Source organism: Zingiber officinale, chromosome 11A, assembly GCF_018446385.1.
Source record: "Zingiber officinale cultivar Zhangliang chromosome 11A, Zo_v1.1, whole genome shotgun sequence".
NCBI lineage: Eukaryota > Viridiplantae > Streptophyta > Magnoliopsida > Zingiberales > Zingiberaceae > Zingiber > Zingiber officinale.
Genome location: NC_056006.1, coordinates 36,120,244 through 36,132,506, shown reverse-complemented (window position 1 = coordinate 36,132,506; position 12,263 = coordinate 36,120,244). Strand labels below are relative to the sequence as shown.

Genomic DNA, 12,263 nt, shown 5'->3' with positions numbered 1-12,263 from the left:
GACTTCCCCTCCTTTCCTTTGGTCCGACGAGACATCACCGGCACTGGAGCCCTAGGTTTTCCCTTCTCCTTCACCACCTCGCGGCGACTCCTTGCATTGCCTTGCCTCTTCGTTTGCTGTCGCCGAAGGTGTGCCCTTGCCGGATCCCTCTGCCGAAGTGTCGCCGCCGCACGTGACAGCGCTGGTAACACTCGAGCCAACACAGCCGCTGACCCCTCTTCTAGCCTCTGCCCCGACTCCAGTGGTGCTATCCCTGTGCCTTAATTCATGACCGCCGCCCCTCTGCTGCAATTTGGCAGCACAACCACCACTGGTGAGCCTTGTTTGCCGACCTCAACAGCCCTTTCGGTGACTGCTGTTTGGGGTAAGATGTATATAAATATTGAATTAAATCCATTGTTTGTTTGGTTGCATTGGATTGATTTCGTTCAGGTGAGGTGTTAATGGTGGATGGAGGATAGATTCATCATGGGTTTGGTTTCGGACCGGAGAAAATAGTGCCAAATCCTTTATTGTGTTTCTGCTCGACAGTGCCGAAGACGACACAGAGCTATGCCGTAGTCGGATCTTGGAGGTAAGCTTCGGTTGTTGATTAGGATTTATGCTTGATTGGTTATCGATCTTGATTCTTCATATGATCCGGACAGTGAAGAATTTTCAGCAGCCAACGTCCCTTAATGGCAGCAAGTTCCAGCCAGCAACTCTTTGGTTTCAGTACAAACTAGTGGCTGTGAATTAAGGTAAGGAACATGATTATGATACATGTTGATTTAAGTAGGAATTGGTACATACATAATTGCTTATGTGTTTGAATTAGATGATTGATTATGTAGATGTGTAATCACGTGTAAATGGAATTAAGTTTAGATTCTTGATTTAATGGTGGATTGTGGATTAGGTTTATGTTATTAAGTTAATTAGGGTTTGCCCCTAATTTGGTGTAAGAGATTTTTATTTAGCTATTTATAGGAATTAGCTAAATAAAATGTATATGTATTGGTGAAACAGGACTTTGACACAAGACGAGCATCTCGATGTTGGATTTGATTGGATTGAACCTGCTTTTGGAGGCGGGTACCTCTTGACTTATCTTTTATGATATTGTCATTGGATATGTATAGTATTTTATAACTACATGCAATGAACATGTTTGCCTTTGGTATGTCACTGTTTGATATCCATAGCATGTTAGGTTTGTCACCTGTGATTATATCTCGTGATTTGTTGCCATGATTATCTTGTTACCATGAGTATCTTAGTTTCTAGAGTGACATACCATGCTTACTGAGGTTAGGACTAGGATTTGGATTGTTGTTTCTGGCCTGTGTATCTAGATTATCTGATACTTAGGTTTTTGTGCCATATCAGATTTGTGTACCTCTATTTGTATATCATATATGATTCGGGTGTTTAGACCCTGATTCTTTGATCTGTGTATATTGTTGGTACATATGCTATGGAAGAGGGATATGATTTGGGTCTAGGTTGTTATACCTTAGAGGACTTGTATACCCTAGATCCGTGAATTTGACTTACTGATACTGTGGTACCCATATTATGTATATATGGATTTTTCTATGCTGATCAGGATATTCCATACTTATTATGTTCAGGACATAGGGTTATTGATATTCTATCGGACCAGTGTACTCTAGATCATGGTATGTGACTTACTGTTACTGTTACCCATTTGTGTATATATGGATATGGTTATGTTGATCAGTTTTACCATGCTTAGTGTCATGCATCATGATTGCATCTGTGCGATAGTCGACTCCATTGTCGTTGAGCACATCGCCAGTTACATGGATCTGCACACACCACCACTCATGGGTTAGTGGTCGATTCAGGCAGTGTGTGTTGCAGCAGGGACTTTGTTTGGCTACGTTGGTCCGCTCATGGGTAGTGTGACACAACGTGTTAGCCGGTAGGGATTCCTCCCCGTCATCGTGTACCGGGAGTTGAGAGCATTGAGCTCCCCCATATATGATTTGGGGTCACGAGGATAGGAGTACTCCGACAGCATCCGTCCACTCGGTCACTCATCGGGAGCAGTGACGGAGTGCACGGTTGTCACAACCCTACCCACTCGGTTTGTGTGTGAGATGACTGACTGGCGTCAGGGGTGACCAGGACGCATCATTGACATCATATGCATTGATGCATTTATTTCTTGTGATTGTGTTTGCTGCATTTATTTGCTGCATTTGGTTGGATGCATATGTTTGACATGCATACAGGATTTATGGCACTTTCGGTTTGACGACCCTTTTGTTTGGATAGGAGTTCCTGGTGAGTACAGCTTCCTTAGTTACCTTTCAGTTTTGCATTTTTCCTAGATATATGATTAGGAAGCTGTATTCCATGTTTATTGCTGTTAGATATATCTTACTAGGCATGTCTATTGGTATTCGCTGAGTTGTTGAACTCACCCCCGTGGACTCTATATTTTTCAGGTACCAGGTTATTTATGGTGTCGCTTAGAGCATCCTGTCTGCTGGTCCCCACGTCACATCAGAAGACTTATCGGTTTCACGTATGTTTTGTTTGTTTTATGTATCAGTTTGTTTAGCTCTGTACTCTGGTTTTATTTTTGGAGGGTTGATGTTGTTGTGTGGTATTTTGTATTTGTTATTGGTTGTGTAAGCCTAGCCGGCTAGCAGTTTTGTGTTTTGGTTTTGGTACAGCCGAGTAGGCTGCTTTATTTTTAACTGCGTGGTTGCGTCAGCCAGAGGCTGAATTTGATATTTACTGCGTGGTGCTTATTTTCTTTTATTGTTATTATTCCAGCCGCATGTGGCTGAGGTATATAGTGCTTGTAGAAAAGTTTCATATTGTCCGCCGTACAGGGGAGATGCTGCCGAAATTTCTTCGGACAGAGACTCCTCTGGGGTGTGACAATTAGGATTTTACATTTTTTGTTCGATCTAGAATATATGTACATTCCTTTATGGAATATAGGATCGATGTATGTAAAATTCTACATTTGTCGCGGATCATATCCTTGCGAGGCGTGGTGCTATCGGAGGACCAGAGGCGCAGCGGAATTAGACGCAAGATAGATGCGACAACTCGACCCGATGGCGGTGGCTAAAGATGGCAGCAGCTAGGGTTGGAGCACACGGAGGATAGTGATGAAAATGCCATAATAGTTGGAAAATCAATTTTCATGTTTATTGCTTTTATTTACTGTGGTGTGTGTGTATGCATGTGTTATATGCTAGCATAGGTTAAAATTCCTCACCTTAAATAACTAAGTGGGAGAGGGATTAGTATATTAATCCCACGGTCTCCATTACTGGTATCTAAGTGATGCAACAAGTTTGCGTGTTGGCTCTCAGTGCCTTCCTCCACAACGGTTGAGTTTGTTTGCGGATCACTAGATCAAACTTCCTTAATGGATGGTTATAGGAAGTTATTTAGGATGTGTGTGATCTTCTCCAACTGAAGGGGCACAATTCTATTTAATGGATTTAGTATCAAGTAATGATATACACTTAGACACATTTAATAGTATTCTCCCCAACGGAGTCACTGCTATCACTTGTGTGACCAAAGGGAAACCAACTATTAATTTGTCATAAAACTAGGGTGACAAGATAATAAAATTAATGGGTTAAAATCCCTCTTACAAATGATTGATTTTGTATACGTCTACACTAACGTGGCATACAAAATTAACGGTGTTTGAGATAATTTTATTTGTCATAAAGTTAGGTTGACAAGATAGTTAATGGGTAAAATCCTCCTCTTACAAATGATGATTTTGTATACGTCCACACTAACGTGGCATGCAAAATTCACGATGTTTTGAGGTGTTGGTAAATTTAAATAGTATTGTTAGAGGAATCAATATTATTTTAAATTTAGAGTCTTGACCAAATATTTGATCAAAGATAGATCTACTATTAATTTTATTTGTCATAGGTTGACAAGATAATAAAATTAATGGATAAAATCTCTTTTTAGAATTTGTATACGTCCACACTAACGTGGCATACAAAATTCACGGAGATTTTGAAACGTTGGTCTTGACCAAATAATTTTGTGATTCTTAGGTTTACAAATGTTAGTCAATCCCCTAGCTGTTATACTATAGAATAGACTTAGTAGTCCCAATTGTAATGATTGGAAAACTTGGACATTAAGGTAGACTATCCTCACAAAACTGAGAACAATAACGGTGTATTTTATTAGTTGTTGAAACATATTTAGTGGTGTTATCTACCAGTACCTGGTGTGTAAATACAGGAACCACTGATTATGTATGCAATTCATTGCAGGGGTTTCAGAAAATCCGACAACTATATAAATCACCGTCCACATGGGCACTGTTGTAAAAGTAGTAGCTGTTGCAGTGGGAGATGTTTATCCTTTGATAGGAATAAAATATGGATTATTAGAAATTGTCTTTACGTACTAAGTTTAGAAAGAATCTGATTTCAGTTTCTAAACTATTAAAGAATAGATATTCTGTCTATTTTTATAACAAACTTGTTATCAAGAAAAATAGGAAAGTTATCTGTTCTGGTACGTTGGTTAACAATTTATAATCCAATAACTCCCACGATGCAATAAATGGAGATTAATAACACATTTTCTAACTTTAAGAGAAAGTAACCTTCGGAAATGAACCAATCATATTTTTGGCATCCAAGGCTAGGTTATATTAACTTGAGTAGGATTCAAAGGATAATAACCAATGAACTCTTGAGTTCATTGGTAGTGGAAATCTTTCCAACCTCCGAGTCTTACTTGGAAGGAAAAATAACCAATAAGCTTTAAAGGGGTATAGAGCCAAAGATATGTTAGAATTGGTTCATTCTGATTTGTGTAAACCTTTGACTATCCAGGCAAGAGGATGTTTCGAATATTTCGTCTCTTTTATAGACCGACTATTCGAGATAAGGATACATTTACTTGACTCGCCACAAGTCTAAGTGCTTTGATTAGTTCAAAGAATACTATGCTGATGTGGAGTAACGTCAAAGTAAAAGTATCAAGATACTACGGTGAAATCGTAGTAACAAGTTCCTCTTAGGAGAGCTTAGGAGTCACTTATCAGAAGTCGGGATTCAATCCCAACTAACTGCACCTGGTACACCCCAACAGAATGGTGTAGTAGAAAGAAGGTATAAGACGCTTATGGAATAATTAGATCGATGATGAGTTATTCAGAAAATTACCAAATTCGTTTTAAAGATATACACTGGAAACGGAAGCGAACATAGTACCTTCTAAGTTAGAACTCTCTACTCCCATAGAATTACAGAATGGGCGTAAGCCTAGTCTGAAGCATATTCGGATTTGGGTGGTCTAGCACATGAGAGGCACTGATAAGTTGGGCAGGAGTTCACTTGATTGTAAGTAATCCTAGAGAAACGAAAGGTGATTTATAGTCCTCAAAATCGGAAGGTCATTATTAGCACCAATGCCCGATTTTAGAAAAGAACTATACTATGAACCACAAGCCCATGAGTAAAAATTGTTCTTAAGGAAATTAAAGGACACGTCTAACCTAGTACCAATTGTACAAGAAGAAATATCACAAGAAACTGCAACACGTATCACAAATAATACACAATTACAGAAAGTGCCTAGTCGTAATGGGAGGGTTGTTAGACAACCTAAAAGATTCATGTTTTGGGAGAATCTTTGGACTCGATCCCTGGTGGACATGAACCTGATCCCCGGACATATGATGAAGCACTCCAAGATAAAGATACAGTATCTATGTAAAGAGCAATGAATACAGAATTAGAATATATGTATTCTAATAAAATCTGGGAGCTTGTAGAATCACCAAATGGTGTAAAAGCCATTGGATGACAATAAGTCTATAATAGGAAAAGAGGGATAGACAGGAAGGTGGAAACTTTCAAAGCAAGGCTTGTTGAAAAAGGAAACTTTTTCACCGGTAGCCATGCTTAAGTTTATCTGGATTCTTTTATCAATTGGTGCTCATATAGACTATGAGATTAGGTAAATGGATGTCAAAACAGCTTTCCTTTATGGAAGTCTTGAAGAAAGCATCCATATAAAGCAACCAGAGAGGTTCATTACAAAGGCAAAGAGCATCTAGTTTGTAAGCTCAATCAGTCTATGGACTGAAGTAAAGCTTCAAGGTCTTGGAACATTTGATTTAATAAAGTGATCCAGACCTATAGATTTATTTAATAATCGAATGAGTCTTGTGTATACAAGAAGTGTGATGGAAACGTGGTGGTATTTCTTGTACTAATACGTAGATAACATTTTTGGTAGTTGGAAACAATATCAAAGTGTTGTCAGAAGTAAGGGTATGATTGTCCAAACAATTCGATATGAAGAACTTAGGAGAATGTGCACACATTCTTAGGATCAAAGACATAAGGGATCGCAAGAAAAGAATGTTGTGCTTATCCCGAGCTTCATACAATCCTTGCTCGTTTAGCATGCAGAACTCCAAGAAAGGTTTCTTACCTTTTAGGCATGGAGTAGCTTTATCTAAAGAGATGTCTTCAAAGACATCAAAGGAGATAAAGTAAATGAAGGCAGTTCCTTATGCTTCAGCTGTCGGAAGCCTAATGTATGCTATGCATGAGATCAGGAATCTGTTTTGCCAAGGGTATAGTTAGCAGATATCAAAGTAAGCCTGAATAAGGGCAATGGACTGTGGTAAAGCATATATTAAAGTACCTTAGAGGCACTTGAGATTATATGCTAGTTTATAAGGCAGTTAATTTGGTCCCTATGGGTTGCATGGATTTTGGCTTCCAATCGGATAGGGACAGTGGTAAGTTGACCTCGGGGTTTTGGGTTTACTTTAAGAGGTGAAGTCATAACTATGGAAAAGTGATAAGCAAAGGTGCTTTTTCGGACTCTACCATAAGAAGCTAAGTAAGTGGCAGTCTCTGAGGCAGTCATAGAAGCTGTATGGCTCAGATACTTCATGATGGACTTAGACATGTTTTCTGGTTTGCCCAAAATTATTACAATTTATTATAATAATAATGGTGCAGTAGCAAACTTGAAGAAGCCATAAGTCCATAAGGCAAGTAAACATAATAGAGCGCGAGTACCACCCAATACGAGAAATCGTATAAACGAGGAGAAGTTGTTGCCACCTAGATTACATCAGGTGATGACCTATAGATCCTTTCACTAAGGTCCTTAAGGCAAGAGCTTTTGATGGGCATGTTGAAGGGTTGGGAATCAGATGTATGGCAGCATTTATGGAAGCATAGTCTTTTAGTATAAGTGGAAGATTGTTGGAGTGTATACTAAAAGCCTAGCTTTTGTATATACATTTATAAGAATCACATTGGTCAAGTGTCTACATTTATATATACCAAATGTAGATGTTCAATTAATTTATATTGTAGATAACATGGTGTGTGGTGTCACACACAGAGGATCATGTTATCAGTACCTTATAAATTATAAACAGTAGCTCACGACCAAGATGGAAAGGAACAAACCATTGGAAGGTCGTAGTATAATTAGGTATTAGTTTATCTTAACTATATAATTACACTAGTACAGTTAGAGTGTATTGAGTAGGACCAATAGAGGTTGTTTCTTTTTATACTGACTTTATAAAGGAACAAAGACCTCAGTTATTATGGAAGTGTGTGCTCTTAATCCTAATATAATAACAAGCACATATATTTGATATTCATTCTTTAATTTATCAATGGGTGAGATTTAGTTCGATAAATCAATAAGCCTGATAAGTTGGGAAGTGATATCACTTATAGTGTGTGTTGTTGATTATAGAAGGAAACTGTGTCCTACTGATCTAGTTTGATAATGTCCCCAAGAGGAGCTCATAAGGATTGTCATGTTAAACCCTGCAGGTGGACTTAGTCCGACATGACGATAAGGTTGAGTGGTACTACTCTTGGACTAAGATATTAATTAAATGAGTTGTTAGTAACTCACTTAATTAGTGGACATTCGACATCTTAAACATAGGGAGACTAACACACTCATAATAAGAAGGAGCCCAAAATGTAATTTGGGATTTGTGCAGTAGTTCAATAATAGTTCTTTAGTGGAATGAATTATTATTGATGAAATTAAGTTATGTGTTCGGGGCGAACACGGGATGCTTAATTTCATCGGGAGACCAAAACCAATTCCTCCTCTCGGTCCCTATCGTAGTCTCTTGTATATAAAGATTTATACCCACCACATACCCACCTTCTTACCCAACCAATAGGGGCCGGCCAAGCCAAGCTTGAAGCTCAAGCTTAGGGTCGGCCAAGCCTAAAGGTTGAGCCTTAAGGTGGCCGGCCAAAATCTTGGATCTCAAGCTTAGGTGGCCGGCCACATCATATTAAAAAGGATTTTATTTATAAATTTTTCTTATGTGGATTCCATGGTTTTAAAAGAGTTTAAAATTTAAATCTTTCCTTTTATAGCTTTCTACAAAAGATTAATAAAGGATTTGAAATCTTTCCTTATTTGTAGATTGAAAGGTAGATTTTAATTTTGAGAAAAACTTTCCTTTTTAACCATGTTCATGATTTAAAAGAGAGTTTAAAAATTAAATATTCTCTTTTATAAGTTTCTACTAAAGATTAAGAAAAGATTTGATATCTTTCCTTATTTGTAGATTGAAAGGAGATTTTAATTTTATGAGATAACTTTCCTTTTTGAAAATTATCCACATGTTTAAAAGAAAGATTTTAATTTATAAAATTTCCTTTTTACTAACCAATCATTAAGGGATAAAATTATAGGAGAAATTTTTATAAATTTCTGGAAATAAATTAGAAAGTTTTAATTCTTGTTTAATTAAAACTCTCCTTGTTTTGGGGAAATAAGTGGCCGGACAATATTATTGAAATAAGAAAATTGATTTTTAATAAATTAATTTTTCTTTTTCATGGCAAAAGACTTAAGGAAGTTTTTAATTAAATTTCCTTATTTGTCAAGACCAAGGAATATAAAAGAGGAGGTAGTGGTGCCTTCATTGAAACGACTCTATTCTTTTTCTCTCCCTCTCTTCCTTGGTGTGGTGGCCGGCCTCTTCCTCTTCCTCTTCTCTCTTCTCCTTCTTGTGGCCGAACTATCTTGTTCTCTTGGAGTCCTTGTGGTGGCCAGATCTAGCTTGGAGAAAAGGAGAGAAAGGAGGTTTCGTTCTTGCATCCCTTGGAGCTTAGTGGTGGTGGCCGAACCTCATCCTCTCTTGGAGTCTTGTGGTGGTCGAACCTTGCAAAGAAGAAGAAGGTGCTTGGTGTTTCTCGTCTCGGAAGATCGTTGCCCATACAACGTCCGAGGTTAGAAGAGGAATACGGTAGAAGATCAAGAGGTTATTTTTGCATACAAATAAAGGTATAACTAGTAATTGTTTTCCGCATCATACTAGTTTTCTTTGTATTGTTATTTTTGGAAATACCAAACACAAGAGGCATATGATTCTAGAGTTTTCGAAATAGTTTTTTTTCGAGTTTGTGTTTTCTCTTGTTCGAATTTGTGATTCGATTGTTCTTTTTGGTTAACCTAGAGTTATTTAAGAAAATAAATATTAACTTTCCTTAAAAGGCTTTGCCTAGGCGGTGGTGGTTGCTCCCATATCCAAGAAGGCCATGTTCCTGGCCATGCAGTCCTGGAAGTTGGAAATTAATATTTATAGAATTAATAACTTAAGTGGATTTGAATTAATAGTGTTAAGTTTCGCTTACGATTCAAATCTAAACCATTAAGAACAGATAAGTTAAATTTGGAATCAATGATGTTAAGTTCCGTCTGTGATTCCTAATTTAACTTCTAAAGAACTCAATAGGTTATTTAAGGAAAGGTTCGACACTTGTACAAAATTTTTATACAGTGGAGCCGGTACGATTTTCCTAGGACTAACCAACAACAACTTCATGAGTGGCCGGCCACTTATTGTGAGGAATGAAATTTGATATTCATTCAAGGCTCATTCAACTCATCTTCTTTCTTGCTCTCTTCTTGCTCTCCCTCTCCTCTCCTTGGCCGAACCATCTAAGGTGCTAGCACACCTTTGTTTGGTCTTCTCCACCTAGTTTGTTCGTGCGGATACTTCTAGAGGATCGTACACTTGACGATCTCGAGATCCGGCGAACCGTTAGACGAGCGGGATTGCGAAGGGCATCGCATCGAGGGTAAATTCCTTCTCCTTGTAAATCTAGTTTAGAACTAGCATAAGAAACTCGTACTCGTAATGTTTTCAAAAATTTTACTTCGCACGGATCCGTGGCATGGGAATCAGGGTTTCTGCAATGCGAAAAAGTGATTTTTGCGGCCTAAAATTCCAACAAAAATTACAGTTATCTTTCTAAAGTTAAACGTAGCTATTTTGAAAATGATAAAAGTTAAAAAGCTTAAGTTATCTTTCTATGTTTTTAACTTAAACTCCCCCAAGATAATTTGATTTACATTTCTAGATTTTTTTGATTACCTTGCATTTTTTAATTTCAATTTGTTCTATGTTAATTTTTTTGATGAATGCCAAAGGGGAAGGGTTAGGTGGTTTAAGTTAGTTAAACAAAACAAAAATAACAAAATTTAAAAGCTTACTTAACAACCTTATGATTATTTTTTCTTGCATATTTTTTCACTAACTTAACCAGATTGTCATTGCATCAAAAAGGGGGAGATTGTTGGTGCGGTTAGCACTAATGATCTAACTCAAGTTTTGATAAATGACAAAATCGGTTAAATTAGTTTCATTGCTATCTAACACTCTAACCAAGTGTGCAGGAGAAGCCTAGACAGGTCGACGGGCTGACCTGATGTCTGGCACGAAACCCAGCTAGGTCGATAGGCAGACCGAATAGCTAGCACAAAGTCTAGCTAGGTCGATGGCCTGACTGAATAGCTGGCATGAAGTCAGACAAGTCGAAGGGCTGACCGGACATCTGGCAGGTAAGAGAAGGTAAGTCACTGGAGGGGAGTGACTGTGAGGACGCGTTCCCAGGAAGGAAACATTAGGCGTCGATCCGACTTAGACCCATTTCGGATATCTAAGTCGAGATCGTGACTAGATTCCGGTCTCAAGTAGACGGAATCTTGCTAATACTTTGCTTGTTAACTTTAAATTGTACTAACACTTTATTTTGCAGGATAATATTATTTGCATTTTACCTTGGACTAACCCTTTCGTGCAGGAGGACTTTCTGAAGAAGAGTGGTCTGGGCGCCCAGAAGGGATCCGAGCGCCCGGAGGTCCAGGCGCCCGGGATGGATCCGGGCGCCCGGAATGCAAAGTTTATCCCCCCCCCCCCCCCCAATGAGCCTCGCCACGTGGAGCATCCTGGTTGGGTCGGGTACGCCATATTCAGGGCACCCTGAAGGTTCCAGGTGCCCCGAACCTCCTATATAAGGAGGGTAAAGGCTGAAGCTCAACACAACAATGAAAGATCTACTCCTCTGCGCTCCTGCGACGCTGCGAAAGCTCTCCGACAAAAGTGCTATTTCTGTTTCTGTTTTTTATTGTTGGCCTTTTTCGCTAATTAATTTCTGTACTTAATTTGTAATCAAACTTTTTGAATTATTAGTGATTGCCCATCGAAAGCACCTTTGCATGCGGGCCTTGTAGTAGGAGTTGCCAAAGGCTCCGAACCAAGTAAATCTTTGTGTTTGCTTTGGCTTAATTATTTTCCGCTGCTTACTCTCGAATTTTAATCGCTATTCCCCCCCCCCCCCCCTCGAATGAAATTCATCGATCCAACATAATGATGTCATGTTTAAGTTGCTATGCATGCTCATGCTATGTTGATGCACAAGTCTATACTTAAGCTTATGTTATGAATTCGCATGCTTATGTTAAGATTTATGATTTGTGTTCGTGTTTAAGTAGAAATCACATTTATGTTAAGTGCATCATTATACTTATGTCTATATTTATATAATGAATGTGGTTGAGTGTGACCGGTGTCCTTAGCTCGGGAGCTCACCAAATCTATGTGGTTGAGTGTGACTAGTGTCCTTAGCCCGAGAGCTCACCAAATCTACATGGTTGAGTGTGATCTGTGCCCTTAGCTTGGGCGCTCACCAAATCCACGTGATTGAGTATGACTGGTGTCCTTAGTCCAGGAGCTCACCAAATCTGTAACGCCCCCCCCCTTCCAGGGACACTCTGACTGCCCTTAGAGGGACGGGGTTACTTACATTCACCTAACATACTAATGCATATGAACTCATGGCAGTGGAAGACATACTTAAAAATTTTATCATATGCATTTGATTGTCTTAAACATGGCATGTGAATCATAACTTTCTAAACTTTTTACCATATCATAATAAGTC

At 38.6% G+C, this 12,263-nt stretch overlaps 1 long non-coding RNA gene across 2 annotated transcripts; it reads left to right on the top strand.

Annotated features, from left to right (window-relative positions):
• Positions 1–210: 210 nt before the first annotated feature.
• LOC122032454 lies at positions 211–1,162 on the top strand. Of its 2 annotated transcripts, none has more exons than XR_006126093.1 (4): positions 211–313; positions 433–574; positions 648–740; positions 1,009–1,162. It is a non-coding gene; the product is annotated as an uncharacterized LOC122032454 (long non-coding RNA). The 2 variants fall into 2 exon arrangements; XR_006126094.1 differs by having other exon boundaries at positions 232–364.
• The last annotated feature ends 11,101 nt before the right edge of the window (positions 1,163–12,263 follow it).